General features: G+C 43.9%; 1 protein-coding gene across 1 annotated transcript in view; it reads left to right on the plus strand.

Annotated features, from left to right (window-relative positions):
* Window positions 1-23,810, plus strand: part of LOC126484696 (hemicentin-1) — a 1,211,236-nt gene that overhangs the window by 424,367 nt on the left and 763,059 nt on the right. The gene's annotated exons all lie outside the window — the stretch shown is intronic.

Genomic DNA, 23,810 nt, shown 5'->3' on the forward strand with positions numbered 1-23,810 from the left:
AACCACACGCGCTACTTCCTGCAGTTGTTTTTTTAATCTGATGCTCGAAGGACCATGTTATCTACAAACTCAAATACTGTTTGCTTTTCTCCAGTTTTTATTCTCTTGCATAGTTTGCAATGTAATATTTCAGAGCTAGATCAGAAATGTAAGGACTATGGTATGAAGATTAGCATCTCCAAAACGAAAGTAATGTCAGTGGGAAAGAAATATAAACGGATGGAGTGCCAAATAGGAGGGACAAAGTTAGAACAGGTGGACGGTTTCCAGTACTTAGGATGCATATTCTCAGACAATGGCAACATAGTGAAAGAACTGGAAGCGAGGTGTAGCAAAGCTAATGCAGTGAGCGCTCAGCTACGTTCTACTCTCTTCTGCAAGAAGGAAGTCAGTACCAAGGCTAAGTTATCTGTGCACCGTTCAATCTTTCGACCAACTTTCTTGTATGGGAGCGAAAGCTGGGTGGATTCAGGTTACCTTATCAACAAGGTTGAGGTTACGGATATGAAAGTAGCTAGGATGATTGCAGGTACTAGTAGATGGGAACAATGGCAGGAGGGTGTCCACAATGAGGAAATCAAAGAAAAACTGGGAATGAACTCTTAGATGTAGCAGTCAGGGTGAACAGGCTTAGATGGTGGGGTCATGTTACACGTATGGGAGAAGCAAGATTACCCAAGAGACTCATGGATTCAGCAGTAGAGGGTAGGAGGAGTCGGGGCAGACCGAGTAGAAGGTACCTGGATTCGGTTAAGAATGATTTTGAAGTAATAGGTTTAACATCAGAAGAGGCACCAATGTTAGCACTGAATAGGGGATCATGGAGGAACTGTATAACGGGGGCTATGCTCCAGACTGAACACTGAAAGGCATAATCAGTCTTAAATGATGATGATGATGATGATGCATAGCTCAATCATATCCTTTAAATACAGACGCCGGCCAGGGTCGCCGAGCGGTTCTGGGCGCTACAGTCTGGAACCGCGAGACCGCTACGGTCGCAGGTTCGAATCCTGCCTCGAGCATGGATGTGTGTGATGTACTTGGGTTAGTTAGGTTTAAGTAGTTCTAAGTTCTAGGGGACTGATGACCTCAGAAGTTAAGTCCCATAGTGCTCAGAGCCATTTGAACCATTTAAATACAGACAGAAGAAAACTAAGGACAGACAGCAACCCTGGCTTATTCCATTTCCTAGTTCACTTTAGTGGATACTTTTTTCTCTCACTTTCACTGGCGTTTGTTGATTTACAGTTGATGGTCTTGTAAGCTGACTGTTTTTCCAGTCCACTCTCTTTTACGTCATTATGCTTGTAAGGTTATAATAAGCAACACTGCCAACTAGCCTTCCACGGTCTATAAAACACGTGTATAGTCTCTTCCCTTCTCAGTAAACGTCTCTCCCAAAATTGGAAGAGTGAATCGTACTATTTCTTCTCCTCTTTTTCTTCTCCTCGTCCCTTTTCTACCTTCACTGAACTCATCTGTTCCTCAGTCGTACTACATCTCTGTGCTTTTCGTTTATGATTGTTTAATTGTATAACTAATCTGTCATCCTCCATCCTGTTGATATGCTGTTTCCATTTGCGCATCCTTGCTCTACTTTTTCATGTAAACAGTATATATTAAGTTCTTCTTTTATAATATTATTTTTATATTTGATTTCTGTGGATACATTCTATAACTTTCCATAAAACTTCCATCTCAGACGACTGTATTCTTCTTTTGTTTGTCTTACTTAATGCCCAAGAATCGATTCCATGCGTTGAAATAGGGTAGCCGTTATTGTATAAAATTTTAGCTTTGTATCCTTCCTTTTAATGTCAACTGGTGTTCTGTGTACAGTGCCACATACCAGTTGAAACTTATTTAATTTGTCAGTGACAGTTTTCATATTCATAACTAATATCGCAACCAAACAACTGAAAATGTGCCACCTGTCATATTGATTTTTCGCCTAGCAGTATTTTGGAGCATACTGGAAACCTCTCTTTGAAGGCCATCATTACCAGGCCTAATTAAATCGTCATTATAGTGCGCTATTAGTCTGCACATTTGTGTAGAAAGTGATAGTTGTCAGTAGCAGGTAGTACAGGGAACCTGTGACACGTTTAACCTGTAATATTCACAAGCCCGCGGCACACGCAGGGACGCGATGGCGGAAATGATAAAGCCGGTGACACATGACGCAGCTCAGACGCCTGCGTTGCTTTTCGACTTGCGGCCTCGCGCTGTATCCTGTTCCGGCGTGATGGATGTTACGCGGTGCAGCCAGCGCTCGGGCAGTTAATTTCGTGCCGTAGGCGGGCCGCCGCATTACTGCCCAACAAAATTTGCCCTTTATGTTGTTACAGTCAGTTTACCTTTCATCCCTCGGTAGACAGCAGTGCGGCAACATTACAGAAATTAGTGCTCTACATTAATTAAACTACTGTTGTCGCCAAAATACTGGTCGGGTCAAAGCTACGCCACGTCGTAAAACTGGTTAATGCAGCGGCGTAAATCCCGAATTATTGTACTTTTTTATGCCGCAACTGTTTAACGCTGTTACTGCAAAATACGTCGCTCATATTGAAAATATTATTAGATGATTGTGAATAATAACTTAAGAATTAACGTACAGGGCTATTACAAATGACTGAAGCGATTTCATAAATTCACTGTAGCTCCATTCATTGACATATGGTCACGACACACTACAGGTACGTAGAAAAACTCATAAAGTTTTGTTCGGCTGAAGCCGCACTTCAGGTTTCTGCCGCCAGAGCGCTCGAGAGCGCAGTGAGACAAAATGGCGACGGGAGCCGAGAAAGCGTATGTCGTGCTTGAAATGCACTCACATCATTCAGTCATTACAGTGCAACGACACTTCAGGACGAAGTTCAACAAAGATCCACCAACTGCTAACTCCATTCGGCGATGGTATGCGCAGTTTAAAGCTTCTGGATGCCTCACGGTTTAAAGTTTACGGCCCCTTCTTCTTCTGCGAAAAAAACGTTACAGGACACGTGTATCTGGACATGCTGGAAAATTGGCTCATGCCACAACTGGAGACCGACAGCGCCGACTTCATCTTTCAACAGGATGGTGCTCCACCGCACTTCCATCATGATGTTCGGCATTTCTTAAACAGGAGATTAGAAAACCGATGGATCGGTCGTGGTGGAGATCATGATCAGCAATTCACGTCATGGCCTCTACGCTCTCCCGACTTAACCCCATGCGATTTCTTTTTGTGGGGTTATATGATAGATTCAGTGTTTAAACCTCCTCTACCAAGAAACGTGCCAGAACTGCGAGCTCGCATCAACGATGCTTTCGAACTCATTGATGGGGACATGCTGCGCCGAGTGTGGGAGGAACTTGATTATCGTCTTGATGTCTGCCGAATCACTAAAGGGGCACATATCGAACATTTGTGAATGCCTAAAAAAACTTTTTGAGTTTTTGTATGTGTATGCAAAGCATTGTGAAAATATCTCAAGTAATGAAGTTATTGTAGAGCTGTGAAATCGCTTCAATCATTTGTAATAACCCTGTAATAATATCGTCTCTGGTTCTCCGAAGGGTAAAGAGAATCATTTAATTCTGTTTTACAACGTGTTTCTACGCGAGTTCCACAACAAACGTCACCGAGCAATTATAGGTGTAGTTACCCAACAACCTATTAAAGGGGTCGGCGGAAGAAAGTGGGAACAGTCAGTTTTGCTAGGATTAGTCGCCAATTCAACGAAGACCAAAAAATATCGACTGCGGGAAAAAGTTCGTGTAGTCGAATATTTTTGTGCAGAGGGGTGACCGGTGGGGTGTGAGGATGGGAGTGAGGGAAGCGTATAAAGATCACCTTTTTAGGTTCTTCTTGACTGTATCGAAAACAGCTCCTTCTAGGGAAAATGTTTCCCAGAACAAAATTAAACGACATTACCTTTCCTACAAAAAAGTTCCTGTTCACTGTTTCTCTAGGGCTAATAGTTCTCACGTTGCAGCTGTTGGAAAAATCGCATATTATTAAAACTAGTATTTTAGTGATATAAAATTTATATTTATTGCTAAATGAAGTGGGTTAATAACAAATGTTAAATACCTGTACCACATCTAAGTGCAGCAGAATCGTGTTAAGGGATAAACTGTGTCCAGGGGATTTAACAGGGTGGATAGGTGGGAAAGGAGGTTAGACGCACAAGGAAAGGTAGGTTGCCGGATTTTGGTCATGCACTTTCCTGCTTTATAGGTCTGAAAAATGAAAAGCGAGCCGTGGTCGTGCGGTAGCGTTCTCGCTTCCCACGACGGGATTCCCGGGTTCGATTCCCGGCGGTGTCAGGGATTTTCTCTGCCTCGTGATGACTGGGTGTTGTGTGCTGTCCTTAGGTTAGTTAGGTTTAAGTAGTTCTAAGTTCTAGGGGACTGATGATCATAGCTGTTAAGTCCCATAGTGCTCAGAGCCATTTGAACCATTTTTTTGAAAAGCGAGCAGGCAATTCCCCGTTCTCTCTACCGCATTAGTCACAAACTGCAATTGCAGGGTATTTCAAAAAGCTATACCGACCTTTCCGTGGGTCGCTTTTGACTCGCTGTCGAAACAGTGCGTAGACACTCCCGAGTGGAGTGTTTCTTTTTCTCACAGTGTGAACACTACCGTGAACACAGATATGACTTGCTAATATTACAAACCAAGAGGAGCATATGGTCAGATTCTACTAAATCTCTGTACTCTGTTCTACACAGCTACATGTGAAATTAGTCATTCCGTATGGCAGTTGTAGCTTGTCAGTTTACAGACAACTATACCTCCCCAGCATCTCCTGTCCAGTTCTCTTATGCAAGTAGACCAAATGAATCCGCTGAGCTTATGTTTATAAAGGAGTTATTTCAAGAGAATGAGTTATTTCAAGTTCGTAAGTGAGCTTTTGTGTAAAATACATTCATAGAAACCGTGACTGAGAAGTTTTTTTTATTTATAAGTGTGATGATGTCAGTGACCTATGTAGTGTTGGTGAGAAAGGGATTGGATTGGTAAATGTGGCGCCTTACTGCTGTTTGTCGTTGACGACAGACTGTAAAACGGTGTTATTGTGTTGCAGTCACTTGCTGGTAATCAGTGAAATACCAGTACGTTACTGCACACTTCGCTCCATTAACGTTGTTTCTGGTAGACAGCACTGCTGGTATTTGTAGAGTAGGCTACAGTGAGTGGAGCCCTTTACCACACATGTTATTGTGTTGCAGTCACTTGCTGGTAATCAGTGAAATACCAGTACGTTACTGCACACTTCACTCCATTAACGTTGTTTCTGGTAGACAGCACTGCTGGTATTTGTAGAGTGGGCTACACTGAGTGGAGCCCTTTACCACACATGCACAGTATATCTTGCGAGGTGGGTGTGAATATGTCTCATGGAATACGACTAATCATGTTTAAAAATAGAACAGTAATCTACTGTAACGCATTGCTTGATTTGAGTAGTTAAGTGTGAAGCTCCATAACACCTTGCTACAGAGGGAGACAGTTGAAGCCTCTGCACCTCGTCAGATGCTGGGAGAACTGAGACTGGAGTGATGCATTTGATACCCTCAAGCTGCGAAAAATATTCCAGCCATTGATATTGGAGACAACCGACATTGTCTAATACATGTTGCATATTGACATCGTGTTACATTTGGAACAGGCTCTTAAGTGTGCTAGACGGCTGATAGCTCCACCTGATGAGCTTTCTTACATAATAGCAAATAAATAAGCACTTATTAAATTGAAAATAGCTCCACTATATAAACACGAGTTCAGTGAAGGTATTTTTTCTACTCACATGAGAGAAGTGGACAGGAAATGCTGGGGACTTTTAGTCTGTATGTGAACTGCAAAGCAAGCAGCGCTCGTGGTGGGGGACGCTATAGTTGCCATGCACGATGTCTGAGGATCAGTTCCCCAGTAGCATTGTAGAACAGTGAGCGGAGATTTAGGTAGATTCTGTCCACATGCGTTACTTACGTTTGTGCTGCTGGTAATTCATACCTGTATTCCATGTGGGGTTTTCGCACTTGGTGAAAAATAAACCGCCTGAGACATGTATGCACACTGAGTCGCCAGTGACTCAAAAGGCGAGTTGGGGAATGATCGATATAACTTTGTGAAACACGCTGTAGTTGCATTTTGTGTCGTTGAGCGGTAGAGAAAGTGGGGAATTGCGTGCTCGCTCTTCATTTTGCAGACCTGTGAAGGAGGGAAGTGCATGGCCACAATCCAGCGGCCCGACTTTCCTCTCGCTTACAACTTCCTGCCTGTTACACCTACAGAACACAGTTTATCTCTTAATACGATTCTACTGCGCTTAGATGTGTTACAAACATTTAATGTTTGTTCTTAACCCACTTCATTTAATAACGTACATCAATTTTATAGCATGAAAACACAATTTCCAATGATTTGCGGTTCTCCCATCCCCTGCAATATGGAAACTGTTAAGTCTTAGAGAAAAAATAAATAGGACCTTCTGCAGGAAATTTGCTGTAGTTTAATTTCGTACTGGAAAACGTTTTCGCTAGAGGAAACGGTTTTCGAGATAGTCAAGAAAAACAGAGAGAAGTGCCCTTTAAACGATTCCGCCTCCTCCTCTGCCTTCCCATCCCCACGCTTACACCCCACCTGTCAGGAGTTTTAGTATGTTGTTCATGACACTCCTCCGTACAACTGTAAAAAATTTTTGCTCTAATTATTCTTCGTTGACTGGTCTATAGTCTGATCACATTTTTTGTTGTACATTCAAGTGCATCACATGCTGATAACAAATAATTCAACATGTATATCTAGAAAGCACTGTCTCCTATATAAACTATTTTGCCTTGTCATATTTAGTTTCTTGCCTTTGAATTTAACCAAACATAACATGCAGTGACTCAAAATACCTCTTGTGGGCTAACATTTCCGTCTGCCGATTCCTTTAGTTTTAAAATGAAAATGAGAGTGTCGCAGTGGTTAATATATTGGGCCCTTATTCCGAAGAAAGTGATTGAAACTGTATGCAGACGTCGATATTTCTTCAGAGGATCTCGGTCGATTCTTATCCTGATTTTGTTCAAAGGGGAAAATTACAGACAGTATGAAAACATAGTGTAACACATAAAAAGTAGTATAGTGTACATTTCCAACAAAAATATTCGCCACATATAGGTGATCGTGAAGATCACTTTCAACAGTTCATGTGAACCACTCCTGATTCGACCAACATTAAGATATGTTACAAAAACCTTTAAGTGTTCACCTTCTTTCTGCATTTAGAGGAAGGAGAGCACGGCCTCTATCAGAAGTGCAAAACCTTTGCGAGCTACAAACTCTGTGAAATATATTGTTGAACTTGAACTAGAATCATAATTAAATGGTGTGTTGGTAAACAAGACACTTGGTGAAGTAAACAACTTGATCACAGATGTTTCCAGAATTAGTTCGAACGTATGCAAAAGTCTATAAATTTTAAAGGAGTGTATTTTGAAAAGAAACAGTAAAACAATTTGTAGTAAAATAATTTGTTCTCGTTATGTTTGTAAAATCTCAAAAAGCGGCCCTTCTATTTTATTCGTGGGGAGAACGATTCTCGATACCTCACTGAAACTTGAAATTTCTGTAATTTCACACATTTACTCATTACACGAGATGTATGTTTGAAAAGCGTTTGGGAAAGCATTGTTGTTGATTCGTATTGGGACGTTTGTCTCTCAGAGTTTTGAGAGTGTCTCAACGGTCAACCACTGATTTCGCACAGCGCTCGCAACTAGAGTTTTTTAAGCATTTCTCTGTCCTTTTCGTGATGATTAAACAAGCCAGCCATGATTTGTGGGCCGGCCGAAGTGGCCGTGCGGTTAAAGGCGCTGCAGTCTGGAACCGCAAGACCGCTACGGTCGCAGGTTCGAATCCTGCCTCACGCATGGATGTTTGTGATGTCCTTAGGTTAGTTTGGTTTAACTAGTTCTAAGTTCTAGGGGACTAATGACCTCAGCAGTTGAGTCCCATAGTTCTCAGAGCCATTTGAACCATGATTTGTGCAGAATTCGATTATGCCCATCTTGTTGAAAATTACAGAATTACTGACGTAGGCGATTTCTTCAGTTCTGTAAATTAAACAAAATATCCCATATCGTTAGATAAGCAAAAGATAAATGAAGATCTTTGATGATAAATATGATAGATATATGAACACGAAATAATGGGTCACGTTATTTAAAAGTTCCCTACATGTTTTTTCAACACAAAATTTTAATAATAATAATAACAGTTTTTGTTGATGCAGTCAGTAACATAACAATATACTCTATATTAGAAAAACTTTTTAAAAGAATTAAGGAAATAAAAAAAGGCAGTTCACACGGCAAAAATATAGTCACAAGAACGTGCAGACACTGGTAAAAAAGAATACAGGCAATGTAACGAACCAAAATATGAAAATTGAAGAACGTTCATAAAGCGGGCAGCCTGGAAGACAACGACGAAGTACTTTCCCCCAGAACACAAATCAAACTAGCTAACTTCCAGGAACAGATATTGTAACATTGTAAACAAGTTAATCAGCGGCATTTGCATGGCTGACATAGGATATTTTCACGGAAAAGCTATCGGCAAAATTTGTGTAGGTGTCTGCTTTTATCTAATTTTCTTTGCTCTGTGAAGTAACAAACTGGTCTCTACGACTTCGTGTAGGGAAGTATAAGGCGCCTTTCTCAGAAGAGTAATAACCACTTACGAAATGAAGCACCTTAATTTTCACTTAATCTCGTAAGTAAATTGTAGCCGTTTTACGGCAGAATTTTTCATTGAGGCCGTTCTTTAAAATGTGTGCTCTCCCATAATAAGCTGGCCGGCGCTGCGCAGCCTTTATTAGTATTTATTCGCCGGAATTGAAAGCCGGGGCGATATGCTGGCACATAAATGCCGGCGGCGCTGCGAAACGCTCACCTAGAGATTTTAATTAAACGCGGTTCTATATCCAGACTTAATGACCTCCTTGCCGACTGCAGCGGGACTGGGGAAATGGGTTAGCAGTCCGTCCGGCGCCTCTTCTTCGCCAACTGCTCCATTAGAGCTCGCGAATGAATAAAAGGCGCGGCGACCTCGCGGCCGAACGGTGACACCTCCCCCCCCCTCCCCTGCCCCTCCTGCCACCCTTAATTAACGTGGCCGTCGACGTCCGCGTCTCTTGGACACCTCAAGGTCCGCCGGTTGCCCCTGGCGTTTGCTCTGCAATAGCTTTCCGCGAGGTCTCCGAAATTAAAATTACTTCTCCCAGCGTGGCGTCAAGACCGCCCACACTAATGCGTGTGGACCGAGTTGGCTCCTCTCTTAGACGTAAGGAGGGAACTGCAGAGGGTGGAGAAAGTTGATTACGCTCCAAGGAGTCAACGGAAAGTATCCTTTTAAAGAGATTCGGCGCCTCTGTGTAACATTCTGACGTTTTAAATCGTCACAGCTAAAATAATACCTGCTCGCCCCCAAGTGCTGACGGAGCAGAAGTGGTAGTTGTGGTGGTGGTGGTGATTGTGATGTAGTGTTTCAGGCAGTGGACTGGTATAAGAACTGACGACGCTCAAATTTTGGTGCAGCCACCTGGAATTATTTTTCCATATTTTTATTCAAATGACTTATGGAGAACACGGGGGATCTTTATACTACTACAAAATTATCTCCAAATATTTTATTTCTTCTTGTTTTGAAATAGGTACACGACAAGCTTATTTCGGTATTTTTGCCATTTTCAAATGTTCGTCCAGATAGAGTGACGACCGTAAAACATCTTCTAATGTAATTTCTTTTATTTGCGGCGTTGTTAATAAAGGTCGCTTATTTAGCCCCTACAGAAATTTCGTGTTTTTTTGACAGTTGTCAAACGATAGATCGTTCCGTTGATGCATTATCATTATACGATATTGCAGTGCCTGTGTTATTCTGATTACAATGGAAAGTTCCTTTGCACATGCATGTGTTTCGAATAACGGCTGCGGTCGCCGCCGTGCCTACATACATGTCCAAACAGATACAACGTCTGATCTGTGCTTAAATATACATAAAGGATGTACGAATACAGATCACAGACGCGTGGTTGGCAACATTTGGAAGTTTGGGTCTGCACGGATAGTCAAGTGGTGCCGGCACGGTAGCTCAGCGTGTTCGGTCAGTGGGTCTAGCTACCCTCTGTAATAAAAAACTGAGCGAACGGATCAACTAACAACCTGAACGAGTGTCATCGGACGTCCGCCACGGACAAAGTCAACGAACAATATAGAACAAAATGAGATTAAAAAAATTGTAAGGTGACCGCTCGAGATAAGCAGGAAATCGGGAATGGGGTCCCGGTCCGGCACAAATTTTCGTTGTCGTCATTCCATTCTGCAGCTGATGGTAGTCCTTATTCGCAACTGCGAATTGATTTGATGCATTATTATTGTTATGCATTATTATGCAGCGATGGAATGATGTGTCATTTGACAAGTGTCAAAAAAAAAATTCTGTAGAAGGTAAATAAGAGACCTATATTAACAACGCAGTAAATAAAAGAAATTACGTTCCAAGACGTTTCATGGACGTCACTCCATCTAGATTAAACTTGATAATGGCCAAAATACTGATACAAGCCTCTCGCGTACCTATGTAAAAACAAGAAGAAATAAACTATTTGCAGCTAATTTTGTAAAAGTATAAAGAAGATATCGTATTACGACCTTATGCAAGCTGCGACCCCAGCAGCGGAGAAGTTATTTAAAGTACCTGGGTTGTTCAGTTTTTCGATTTCCTTTCTGAATTGCAATTTCAAACCGATAATAGACCAGGAATGATGTATACGGTTTCTAACTCATTGTCAGTCCAGCGCAAGCAATCGGACAGCCAGAAAACGACGATCCATCTACTGAAAGGCTGACCGTGCTCACAGCGCAGCGTCTTTGTAGCGAAAATGACTTCCCATTGCGTATCGACAGATATATGTTGTGTCAGAGGCGTAAATATAATAGTACATAAATGATGAATCTGCCAGCGAAGTGGAAAAAAGCACATAGTATAATCAAGAATGGGGACAAATTAAAATTCTGAGTGAGTGAATATAGAGTAAAGGTCAAGACAAATCTAATAAAAATAAGGTTAGGGAGACGCTATTGACTGAGAAGCTCGCACAAACATTTACATCAAGAAATCAATAACCTTCAAAACTCAACGGAGGCACTACGATACGGCGTTAAGGCTAGACATAAGACTGTACTTGATGGTCAGAGTAAAGCGGCATTGTTGGACTTTCTTCGACGTCGCAGCAGAGAGTCGAACCGACATTGGTGCACCCAACGAGAACGCTATACACAGGATTTTATTTGTTGTTGTGGCTGCAGTTACGTTTTATAAAACGGATAAGTAGTACAAAACTTTAAGACGGAAGACATACATTGATGCTCCCTATTGGTCTTCATAAATCCCTCCATGCCCTCTATCCCCCCCCCCCCCCTGTTTTTAACCGTCAGTTGCAAATTGCAAATTTAGTTTGTCACACCTGCCACGTGTTCCTTCGGATCCGGCGCGCAGGTTTTGTTTAATAAATTCCGTTTCCGTTTCATGTTAGTATTTGCACATTCTGTAATGTTAGCTGCTCGCCTCTAGTGGGTGTCTAAATTACTAGGGTGCAACAAATTCAGTAACGTTTATCGCGTCGCATGGTGGTTTATCTAACTTCGTCAGATATTGGCTAACCGTTTTTGTAATGGAGCTGGAACTTCCAAAAGCGTGTCTGCAGATTAGTGCGTCTACATACTCGCACTGTCTACAAATACTGGTATACGTCATTTTTATATGAATAGGACACATTCTTGGAGACAGACAACAGAAACCTTTCAGGAACAACAAAAATTTCATAGACACATTTAATCATTCCTACAATAAAAATCGAAATCCAATGCTCCACTAGTGCAAAAACCTGTTTCTTGCAGTCTCGGAGAAGATAATTATGTTACATTGTTCTTTCCTTCTTGAATGTCTCGTAGGGGAGAATCGGGCAAAGTGACCAGCGGAGGCATTCCTATTTTTTTAAGCTGAGTGGCAATAGACGAGTATGAAATGAGTGATTATAATCTACAACTCCTGAAGTGTAATATCGACTAATTTAATCACATTAAGACTACGTACCTTAAGTATTTAAACAGTTCAGTTTTCAGAAAGTGGCACGGTGCCCTTCATGCTTTTATGTTTTCGCAGAAGCCCGCCGATATGGCGACTTTGCCTGCATTGACGCCATTACATAAAAGTTGTAGACATTTTAATAGCATCGCCGAACATTCGGTAACTAAAGTAGGATTATGGAGTCAAGGTACGTCACTTTCAACACAATTTCATTAAAAAGAATTAAGTCACGTTCCCTGTCCATAGTAAGTACACAAACTGACCACTTGCTTTAAATCAGAATAATTGAAATCCAGAAAATGTATTATAACTCTGAGGAGCGGCACAGAAAACGGGTTAGACTTCACAGGGTGACTGGACCCTCCAAACCAATAAGTTAGGGCATTTCCCGCGCGATTATGGCACCTTACGGAATCCAGTACCCCAATGGCCAATTTGCCCGTCATTGCCACTTTGCCTGGCTTTCCTCTACATTATTATAGGAATTCAGGTCCACATGTTAATGCAAAGATCGGTTGTTTTTAACGTACAAATATGTTTCAGCGCCGTTGTGTCATCATCGTTGGTTGCTTTTATTCCATTCCATAAAAAAGGAAAACCTTTTTAAGTAATAATTTTTCTAACGAAATTAGACCTAATATTTATGTCCGTTGTGATTATCACCTCATTTTTTATAACTTTGGATTCTGGAAGACTTACTTTACATTGATCTGTTGGTTAAATCTGCTGCGAAATTACGAGGGTAAGTTAATTATTATCCACAAACTACACTCCTGGAAATTGAAATAAGAACACCGTGAATTCATTGTCCCAGGAAGGGGAAACTTTATTGACACATTCCTGGGGTCAGATACATCACATGATCACACTGACAGAACCACAGGCACATAGACACAGGCAACAGAGCATGCACAATGTCGGCACTAGTACAGTGTACATCCACCTTTCGCAGCAATGCAGGCTGCTATTCTCCCATGGAGACGATCGTAGAGATGCTGGATGTAGTCCTGTGGAACGGCTTGCCATGCCATTTCCACCTGTCGCCTCAGTTGGACCAGCGTTCGTGCTGGACGTGCAGACCGCGTGAGACGACGCTTCATCCAGTCCCAAACATGCTCAATGGGGGACAGATCCGGAGATCTTGCTGGCCAGGGTAGTTGACTTACACCTTCTAGAGCACGTTGGGTGGCACGGGATACATGCGGACGTGCATTGTCCTGTTCGAACAGCAAGTTCCCTTGCCGGTCTAGGAATGGTAGAACGATGGGTTCGATGACGGTTTGGATGTACTGTGCACTATTCAGTGTCCCCTCGACGATCACCAGTGGTGTACGGCCAGTGTAGGAGATCGCTCCCCACACCATGATGCCGGGTGTTGGCCCTGTGTGCCTCGGTCGTATGCAGTCCTGATTGTGGCGCTCACCTGCACGGCGCCAAACACGCATACGACCATCATTGGCACCAAGGCAGAAGCGACTCCCATCGCTGAAGACTACACGTCTCCATTCGTCCCTCCATTCACGCCTGTCGCGACACCACTGGAGGCGGGCTGCACGATGTTGGGGCGTGAGCGGAAGACGGCCTAACGGTGTGCGGGACCGTAGCCCAGCTTCATGGAGACGGTTGCGGATGGTCCTCGCCGATACCCCAGGAGCAACAGTGTCCCTAATTTGCTGGGAAGTGGCGGTGCGGTCCCCTACGGCACTGCGTAGGATCCTACGGTCTTGGCGTGCATCCGTGCGTCGCTGCGGTCTGGTCCCAGGTCGACGGGCACGTGCACCTTCCGCCGACCACTGGCGACAACATCGATGTACTGTGGAGACCTCACGCCGCACGTGTTGAGCAATTCGGCGGTACGTCCACCCGGCGTCCCGCATGCCCACTATACGCCCTCGCTCAAAGTCCGTCAACTGCACATACGGTTCACGTCCACGCTGTCGCGGCATGCTACCAGTGTTAAAGACTGCGATGGAGCTCCGTATGCCACGGCAAACTGGCTGACACTGACGGCGGCGGTGCACAAATGCTGCGCAGCTAGCGCCATTCGACGGCCAACACCGCGGTTCCTGGTGTGTCCGCTGTGCCGTGCGTGTGATCATTGCTTGTACAGCCCTCTCGCAGTGTCCGGAGCAAGTATGGTGGGTCTGACACACCGGTGTCAATGTGTTCTTTTTTCCATTTCCAGGAGTGTAGTTCTAAAATTTTATTGCAATCAAATAGGAAACATACAAGAACATAAGTTTTCGACATAGTCTCCTTGCGTCTCACTGCACTTGTTCCACCGTTGTACAAGCTTGCTGATGCCCTCATAAAAGAAGGTTCCCGGTTGAGCTGCGAACGAGGAATACGCCGCGTGTTTCACTGCTATGTCCGAGGCAAATCAACGGCCCCTTAATGCCTGTTTGAGTGGAGCAAACAAGTCATAAGTGGCAAGATCGGGATTATATGGAGGATGATCCAATACTTCAAATTTGAGTTTCTGAATCGTTTCAGCAGTGTGGGTAGCAGTATGTGGACGGTCATTGTCGTGCAACAACACAACACCTTTTCACAGCAATCCTCGCGATTTGCTTCGAATTGAAGGCTTTAGCCTGGCAGTAAGCACCTCACAGTAACGTACACTGTTTATTGCTGTGCTCCTTTCCCCCCAATGATCCAGTACTGGACCGCCGTGCATACCAAACACGTAAGCATCAGTTCTCCTGCGGACGATTGGGTCTTGACTTTTTCTTGCACGGCGAATTTGGATGTTTCCATTCCATACTCTGCCGTTTACTCTCTGGCTCGTAATGATGGACCCATGTTTCGTCACCAGTAATGATCCTGTGTAAGAAGTCGTCCCCTTTGTTACCATAGCGATCCAAATGTTTTTTGCAGATGTCCAAGCGCGTTTGTTTATGCAACTGTGTGAGTTGTTTTGGCACCCATCTTGCACAAACTTTATGAAACCCAAGTCTGGATGATTTTGTAGGCAGAACCGTAACTAATTTGCAGACGATGTGCCCCTTCGTCAATAGTTAATAGTCTGTCTAAGAGAATCATTTCACGTGAACGCTCAGTGGTTTCTTCATTTGTGGTGGTAAACGGTCGTCCGGCTCCTTCATCGTGTGCAACACTTGTGCGACCATTTCAGAATTTTTCAATCCATTGGTAGACACTCCGTTGTGGCAGAACACTGTTCCAATACTGAACCGAAAGTCTCCGATGAATTTCAGACCCCGACACGTTTGAAAACTGAATAAATCACGGAATAATGTAGATAGAGAGGTACAAATTGACACACATGCTTGGAATGACAGAGGGTTTTATTAGAACCGAAAAAAAAAGAAAAATACAAAAGTTTAGAAAATGTCCATCAGACGGCGCTTCATCTGATCAGAATAGCAATAATTAGCATAACAAAGTAAGACAAAGCAAAGATGATGTTCTTTACAGGAAATGCTCAATATGTCCACCATCATTCCACAACAGTAGCTGTAGTCTAGGAATAATGTTGTGAACAGCACTGTAAAGCATGTCCGGAGTTACGGTGAGGCATTGGCGTCGGATGTTGTCTTTCAGCATCCCTAGAGATGACGGTCGATCACGATACACTTGCGAGTTCAGGTAACCCCAAAGCCAATAAACGCACGGACTGAGGTCTGAGGACCTGGGAGGCCAAGTATGACGAAAGTGGCGGCTGAGCACATGATCATCACCAAACGACGCGCGCAAGAGATCTTTCACGCGTCTAACAATATGGGGTGGAGCGCCATCCTGCATAAACATCGTACGTTCCGGCAGGTGTTTATCAGCCAGGCTGGGGATGATGCGATTCTGTAACATATCGGCGTACCACTCACCCGTCACGGTAGCAGTTACAAAGCCAGAATCACGCACTTCCTCGAAGAAAGAAGGTCTGATAACGGTAGATGTGGTAAATCGAACCCACACCGTGACTTTCTCGTCGTGCAATGGAGTTTCCACGACAGCTCTAGGATTTTCGATATCCCAAATTCTGCAGTTGTGGCGTTGACAGACCCTCGGAGCGTGAAATGAGCTTCGGCGATCCACAACACGTTACTCAACCAATCGTCATCTTCCGCCATCTTTTGAAACGCCTACACCGCAAATGCCCTCCGCTTCACTAAATAGCCAGGTAACAGTTCATGATGCCGATGTATTTTGTACGGATAGCATCGGAGGGTACGCCTCAGTGCCAACCAAACAGTAGCGTATGGAATGCCGGTGCGACGTGCGACTGCAAGAGCTCTTACTTGCCCGTGCATAGACGAACCCACTACAGTCTCCATTTCTCCTGAACTGTCTCAGCAGCATTACGCCTTGTGCTCGGTCGGCCACTATGGGGTCTATCGTCTAAACAACCCGTGGCTTCGAACTTCGAAATCATTCTCGCCAGAGCTGCATTTGTCAGCGGTTCTTTACCCGTTCGAATGCCCTTCCTATGGCGATAGGATCGTAACGCTGAACTAGCACATTCCCCATTCTGATAATACAGCTTCACTAAAAACGCCTTTTTAGGTAACGTGAACATGCTGCGACTGCTGGCGCATCTGATTCTCTCTCTCTCTCTCTCTCTCTCTCTCTTTTATTGTGATTTCATTCCCCAGCCCAAAATGGGCAGGGGAGGGCTGTCAGCGGCACAATCCGCCACTCTTCAGCCGAGTGGCATGACAACTTAAAATAAGAATAAAATGTTACAGACATAAGGCGATAAAGGGGAACTTAAAACAGAATAACGGGAGAAAATGGAGGTAAAAAATATAGACTAGCACGGAGACGTTCATGGAGGACAGTTAAAAAAAAGTCACCAGAAAGTTGAAAAACGCAGTTGGCGATTCTTCAGAACTCAGAAAAGGCACTGAATGGACATGCACACGTTAAAAGTCGGCCACAGTAGTAAAGACACTCCGGAACAACACACTTAAAACCCACTTGAAGCACACACGACGAAGAATAAAACTGCCAGGCGGGACCTGCCGAGAGAAAGGGCAGAGAGGATGGAAAAGGAGGGGAGAGCAAGGGGCAGCAGGGGAATCGGCGTGATGAAGAGAGGAGGGGCATCAGTGGGTACATGAAGAGGCGGGAGACACTTGGGGCGGGAGATTCTCTCTCTCATTACAGCTCCTTTTATACGCGATTGTCATGCGCAGTCACTGACGTTTTGCTGTCCAGCTCCATCTGTCGGACATTTTGTGAACTTTGTGCTTTTTTTTTGTTCTAATAAAACCCCATGCCATTCCAAGCATGTGTGTCAATTTTTACCTCTCTATCTACATTATTCCGTGGTTTATTAAGTTTTCAAATTTATACTGACTTTTTGATCACCCGGTAGATTATCGATACTAGGCAAAGGGAGCTTCTGGCTTTCGAAACCGTTTCCATTCACCCGTCGATGATAGTGTCTCGCGGAGTGTCGTGAAACGAATAGATTGGGGCGGGATGGCGTGCGCCATGAATGTCGCCTGTTGAGGCGGACGCGCCGGCGGGCGGCTGGTCCGGGGCTCGCCGGCCGCATCTCAATGAAGACGCGGCCCGACCCTCGTATACTCGTCACAGGGGCGAGATTGCGCGTCCTTTGTCAGTCGCCCTCCTGCCTTTTCCCCGGAATAGTAATGTGTTTACTCTGCGGGGAGGTTTTCTCTAAGATACATCGCCGGTTCCGGCAGCAGGCAGCGCCGTGTCCGGTGCGCTGCTGCGCTGCCAAAAATTCCAACGAGAAATAAAAATTAGGCGTCGGGCACATTACTTAGTCCTGACAACTGACTCTTCACGAACGGGATGTGACAGTTATTGTGGAACCACGGTGGATGTATACCCACAACCAGGTACTAACAAATCGTAATTTACTCACCTTGGCACGTTTTTAAACATGAATTCAACTCGTGCAAAGATTACGGGGCAATAAAAAATGCGACTACAAACGCCTTTAACTACACTGGTGTCCAAATTAAAGCAACAGACGGAAACTTTGCAAGGTTGCGTTTACTTTGCCACAAAACAACGTAAAGAATACAGAAAGTAATCAACTACAACAGGCGTGATGGTAGACAAAAATGTTCTTCGTCTGTTTTCCAACTTAACCGACTTGCACACACATTCTGACAACTGGTTGACGTGCGCAATATGGGGTGTGACCACCTCTGGCGCCAATGACGGGACGTGCTATGACTGATGTTGTCAATCTCATGATCTACATCTGGATCTACATACATACTCCGCAATCTACCATACGGTGCGTGCCGGTGGGTACATCGTACCACAACTAGCATCTTCTCTCCCTGTTCCACTCCCAAACAGAACGAGGGAAAAATGACTGCCTATATGCCTCTGTACGAGCCCTAATCTCTCTTATCTTACCTTTATGGTCTTTCCGCGAAATGTTAGTTGGGGGCAGTAAAATTGTACTGCAGTCAGCCTCAAATGCTGGTTCTCTAAATTTCCTCAGTAGCGATTCACGAAACGAACGTCTCCTTTCCTCTAGAGACTGCCACCCGAGTTCCTGAAGTATTTTCCGTAACACTCGCGTGATGATCAAACCTACCAGTAACAGATCTAGCACCCCGCCTCTGAATTGCTTCTATGTCCTCCCTCAATCCGACCTGATAGGGATCCCAAACGCTCGAGCAGTACTCAAGAATAGGTCGTTTTAGTGTTTTATAAGCGGTCTCCTTTACAGATGAACAACATCTTCCCAAAATTCTACCAATGAACCGAAGACGACTATCCGCCTTCCCCACAACTGCCATTACATGCTTGTCCCACTTCATATCGCTCTGCAATGTTACGACCAAATATTTAATCGACGTGACTGTGTCAAGCGCTACACTACTAATGGAGTATTCAGACATTACAGGATTCTTTTTCCTATTCATCTGCATTAATTTACATTTATCTATATTTAGAGTTAGCTGCCATTCTTTACACCAATCACAAATCCTGTCCAAGTCATCTCAACGACGACACCTTCCCGTACACCACAGCATCATCAGCAAACAGCCGCACATTGCTATCCACCCTATCCAAAAGATTATTTATGTAGATAGAAAACAACAGCGGACCTACCACACTTCTCTGGGGCACTCCAGTTGATACGCTCACCTCCGATGAACACTCTCCATTGAGGACAACGTACTGGGTTTTATTAGTTAAGAAATGCTGAGGCAATAGTGCCCATTCTTCCTGCAGAGCTGCTCACAAGTCGTGGAGAGTGGTTCGTGGATGCTGACGTGATGCACTCCGTCTCCGTAGTGCATTCCACACATGCTCTATGGGATTCAAATCGGAAGAGCGAGCAGGCCATGCACCATGCGTGAATATCTTCGGTTTAAAAAAAAAAGGAAAAAAAAGCATCAACTATTCGTGCTGTATGAGGTCGAGCATTATCGGCCATCAATACGAATTCTGGTCCCACAGCACCTTGCAAAAACCGGGCTTGAGATTCCAAGATCTTCTCACGGTACCCCACAGCAGTTAAAACTTGCTGATTCACCGGTACACAATTTCATGAAGAGTTGTTCGAGTGGTCATATAATCCCTGCCCACACCATTAGGGATCGTCCTCGATATGTCTTTCTACAATGTTTGGGTCCCGATATCGTGTTCCACGTGCCCGCCAGATGCGCATCCGTCGATAATCACTCTCCAGACCAAATCTTGACTCATATGTGAAAAGAACATTGGCCCACCGTTCGACCGTCCACTGATCCGCTGTAGACGTTCCCGTCTGTGAACACACGCCAGAGGTAAACAGACAACAGATCTCCAACAATAAAGGCCACTCTCCTAAAGCCTTCCGTCACACGGTGTGCCTCGATACAGCACATCCAGGGTATGCTGCGAGGTCAGATGCCAGTTGCTGTGCAGTACTAAGGCGGTACGGTCGTGCCCTTACAGCCAAATAACAGTCCTCTCTTTCTAATGTCACACGTGGTCGGCCCAGTCCTGGTCTCCGGGATACAGTTTCGAACTATCATCACATCCGAGAGACAACAGAACGATTCACATTAAGCCATCGGGTCACACCCGTTTGCGACTATTCTGTTTCTATTCTTCCTAAGACCCTCCACAGAAGGGATCCTGTAGAGCCATATTGCACCGTTTGTGACTGTGTACACAGCGATTGTGGGTGTGGACTACCTTGCAAACACTACCCCGCTTGGTAGGTGCCCTGACGTCATTCTAGTGCGGTTGTCCGTTGATCGGAATGCCATCTTCCTTGTAGAACAGTATTTTAACGACATCTGTTGGCAGTTTGTATGATTATATGGTGTACACAGTACGGGAAAATAGCAGTTTGTTGCTTTAATTTTGGACACCGGTGTGTTTACTGTACAGCGATGCATCGCTAAGAATTACAGAGAATGTAAAGGACAGTTATTATTTTCACGCGCGCGCGCACACACACACACACACACACACACACACACACACACACAGAGAGAGAGAGAGAGAGAGAGAGAGAGAGAGAGAGAGAGATGTACCAGGTGATCAAATCGTCAGTATAAATTTGAAAACTGAATAAATCGCGGAATATTGTAGATAGAGAGGTAGAAATTGACACACATGCTTGGAATGACATGGGGTTTTATTAGAACCAAAAAAATACAAAAGTTCAAAAAATGTCCGACAGATGGCGCTTCATCTGCTCAGAATAGCAATAATTAGCATAACAAAGTAAGACAAAGCAAAGATGATGCTCTTTAAAGGAAATGCTCAATATGTCCACCATCATTCCTCAACAATAGCTGTAGTCGAGGAATAATGTTGTGAACAGCACTATAAAGCATGTTCGGAGTTATGGCGAGGCATTGGCGTCGCATGTTATCTTTCAGCATCCCTAGAGATGTCGGTCGATCACGATACACTTGCGACTTCAGGTAACCCCAAAGGCAATAATCGCACGGACTGAGGTCTGGGTACCTGGGAGGTCAAGCTAGACGAAAGTGGCGGCTAAGCACACGATCATCGCCAAACGACGCGCGCAAGTCATCTTTCACGCGTCTAGCAATGATTTTTTTTTTGTTCTAATAAAACCCCATGTCATTCCAAGCATCTGTGTCAATTGTTACTTCTCTATCTACATTATTCCGTGGTTTATCAAGTTTTCAAATTTATACTGACTTTTTGATCACCCGGTATATGTGTAGATTAGACGTCCCCCCCAATTATGGCATAGGATCGACTATATAACCTACAAAAAGGTTTTTTCGATCCTGTGTATTAGAGCACACAGTGTCAAATCGGCCCATTGGTTTTCGTCAAAGAACCGCGTGATCGTTTTCCTCATGCCCTTGTATGATAGCTCTTCCTATAATAGAGGGGAAAGCTCTAGCAGTAAGTTCCGATTTCGTAGCCGGTCAACTGCATCCGCTAAACAGCTGTACTGAGGTCAAACGACTACATCTGTCGTTTGCCACTGTGAGATTTCAACTTGCTTATCTCCTACGTTCAATCTCGTCTCCAGCCATCCTGATTTAGGTTTTCCGTGATTTCCCTAAATCGTTTCAGGCAAATGCCGGGATGGTTCCTTTGAAAGGGCACGGCCGATTTCCTTCCCCATCCTTCCCTAACCCGAGCTTGCGCTCCGTCTCTAATGACCTCGTTGTCGACGGGACGTTAAAACAACACTAACCTAACCTAACCTATCTCCTACGGTAGCATTGGAGTACTCAAAGTGGAAGACTGACTTACGCGCCGTTTAACCGGATGTGATGAAGAGTTCTAGTTCCAGTGACCGTTCGACCGTCCAGAGTTAGGTTGCCCGTATTTTCCCTAAACCACTTCAGGCGAATGTCTAGATGGTTTCTTTGAAAGAAAGTACTCAAAGTGGAAGACTGACTTACGCGCCGTTTAACCGGATGTGATGAAGAGTTCTAGTTCCAGTGACCGTTCGACCGTCCAGAGTTAGGTTGCCCGTATTTTCCCTAAACCACTTCAGGCGAATGTCTAGATGGTTTCTTTGAAAGAGCACGGCCACATGCCTTCTTCTACCCGAGCTTATGTTGCGTCTCTGATGAGCTCGTCGTCAGAATAAAATATCCGTTTTTCTTCTTTCGACGTAGATGCTTCTCAATCAGGTAGCTCTTACTTTTTTGTGAAAAAATTTTCGTAGTAAAAATAGTGGCTATTCTTGGTAAACCGAGACAGAGAAATGAATGCAAAACTTACTAATAAAATCCGCCTACTGGCCTTTTAATGATTTCATCTGCTTCATCAGCATAGTTCCAGTTATACTAGGACCTTCATTTTTATGTCAGCACTCCGGAAATGCATCTCTACGATTGGTCGCGATTGCTGATGCATACGGTGGGCAACACAAAACTGACCTGGAAAGTATTTCATACACCTAACGATAGGCAACCAAATTTACATCAGCCGCCTTAGGTGTAGATAATGCAAGTTCGTTTGCATGTCTTTAAGATGTATGAAATATTTTCCTAGCCACACTATTTTGTCCACCCTGTGTACGACATCACCTTGAAGTGAATGCCATATCATGTTTGCATTGGTAACCGGACAAACGTGCGTATTTAAGGACCTTCATTGCGACTTCAACACGTCAGAGACACGTATGTGTTAATTTTGCCGATTTGTGTTGTATATGAAATCACAGTGAAGTAATTCCTCATGTTATTTCTATTGTAATCCGAATTTATACGTATGTATGTATGGAATTTGCTTAATTATGACGTCATATACAACAGAAATAAACCTAATTCGCAGTTACGCGGTTGTGGTGTGTTGACATTGAAGTGAAGATTCTTACACAAGTGAAGCTCTTATGGTGAAGCTGTCCTTCGAAACGTACGTTGACGAAGTGAAAACGTCTACTGCTTTATTAATAAGACATTAGACAAGAGTTTCAAACACTGCGCAATGCTGATTTATTCGAAAGGTTCTTCTGGCTGTACCACGGCTTTGTTGGTATGGTACCTTGACTGAAGGGTACATTAACGCCTCTTCTTTCTTACTTACTCGTATATATTTTATCTTTAAGCAACATCTACCATGCAGTTAGTCATGCCTGTACAGGGTTCCACAAAGCTTTAACTCACAGTAAGCTGGCACAACAAGCACATCGTTGTGGATAGTATAATACACATTTTGAGTCAGGAGGAAAAGTACATGCTTTGATGGATGATAGTGATTCTGAACGAAAAGCTTCACATGGACTTATGCCCTATTTCCAGGTAGAACACATTTAATATCGCTTTTGTACTTCTTTTTATTTATTTCTTTTTTTGAGTTTGTTTTTAGTAACTCGAAAACCACACTGTCCAGCGAAAACGTGTTGCAGTACAAAATTAAACTGCATCAAATTTCCTACCAAAGAGGTCCAGTCGTTTATTCTCTATGACTGACAGTTTGGGTGAGGAGAGCGCGAGGATATTAAAAATTTCGCGCTTCGCGCATGCGCTGTAGCTTAGGTAGTGGTTGTAGGCCAGTTTGAAGTCCTTTACCGACTTGATAGACCACGAGTGATCTGTATCAAATTGTTCGTCTCAACTTCCTCTACACTACTGTGGTCCGTCGTAAACAGTGACAATGTTTTAATAAGACAGAAAATAAATAACTATATACTGCAAAGCGATTTAGAAAAAATATCTGAATGGTGTTAAAAGTGGCAGTTGACCCTAAATAACGAAAAGTGTGAGGTCATCCGCATGAATAC

The sequence above is a fragment of the Schistocerca serialis genome, chromosome 6 (genome assembly GCF_023864345.2).
Source record: "Schistocerca serialis cubense isolate TAMUIC-IGC-003099 chromosome 6, iqSchSeri2.2, whole genome shotgun sequence".
Classification (NCBI taxonomy): domain Eukaryota; kingdom Metazoa; phylum Arthropoda; class Insecta; order Orthoptera; family Acrididae; genus Schistocerca; species Schistocerca serialis.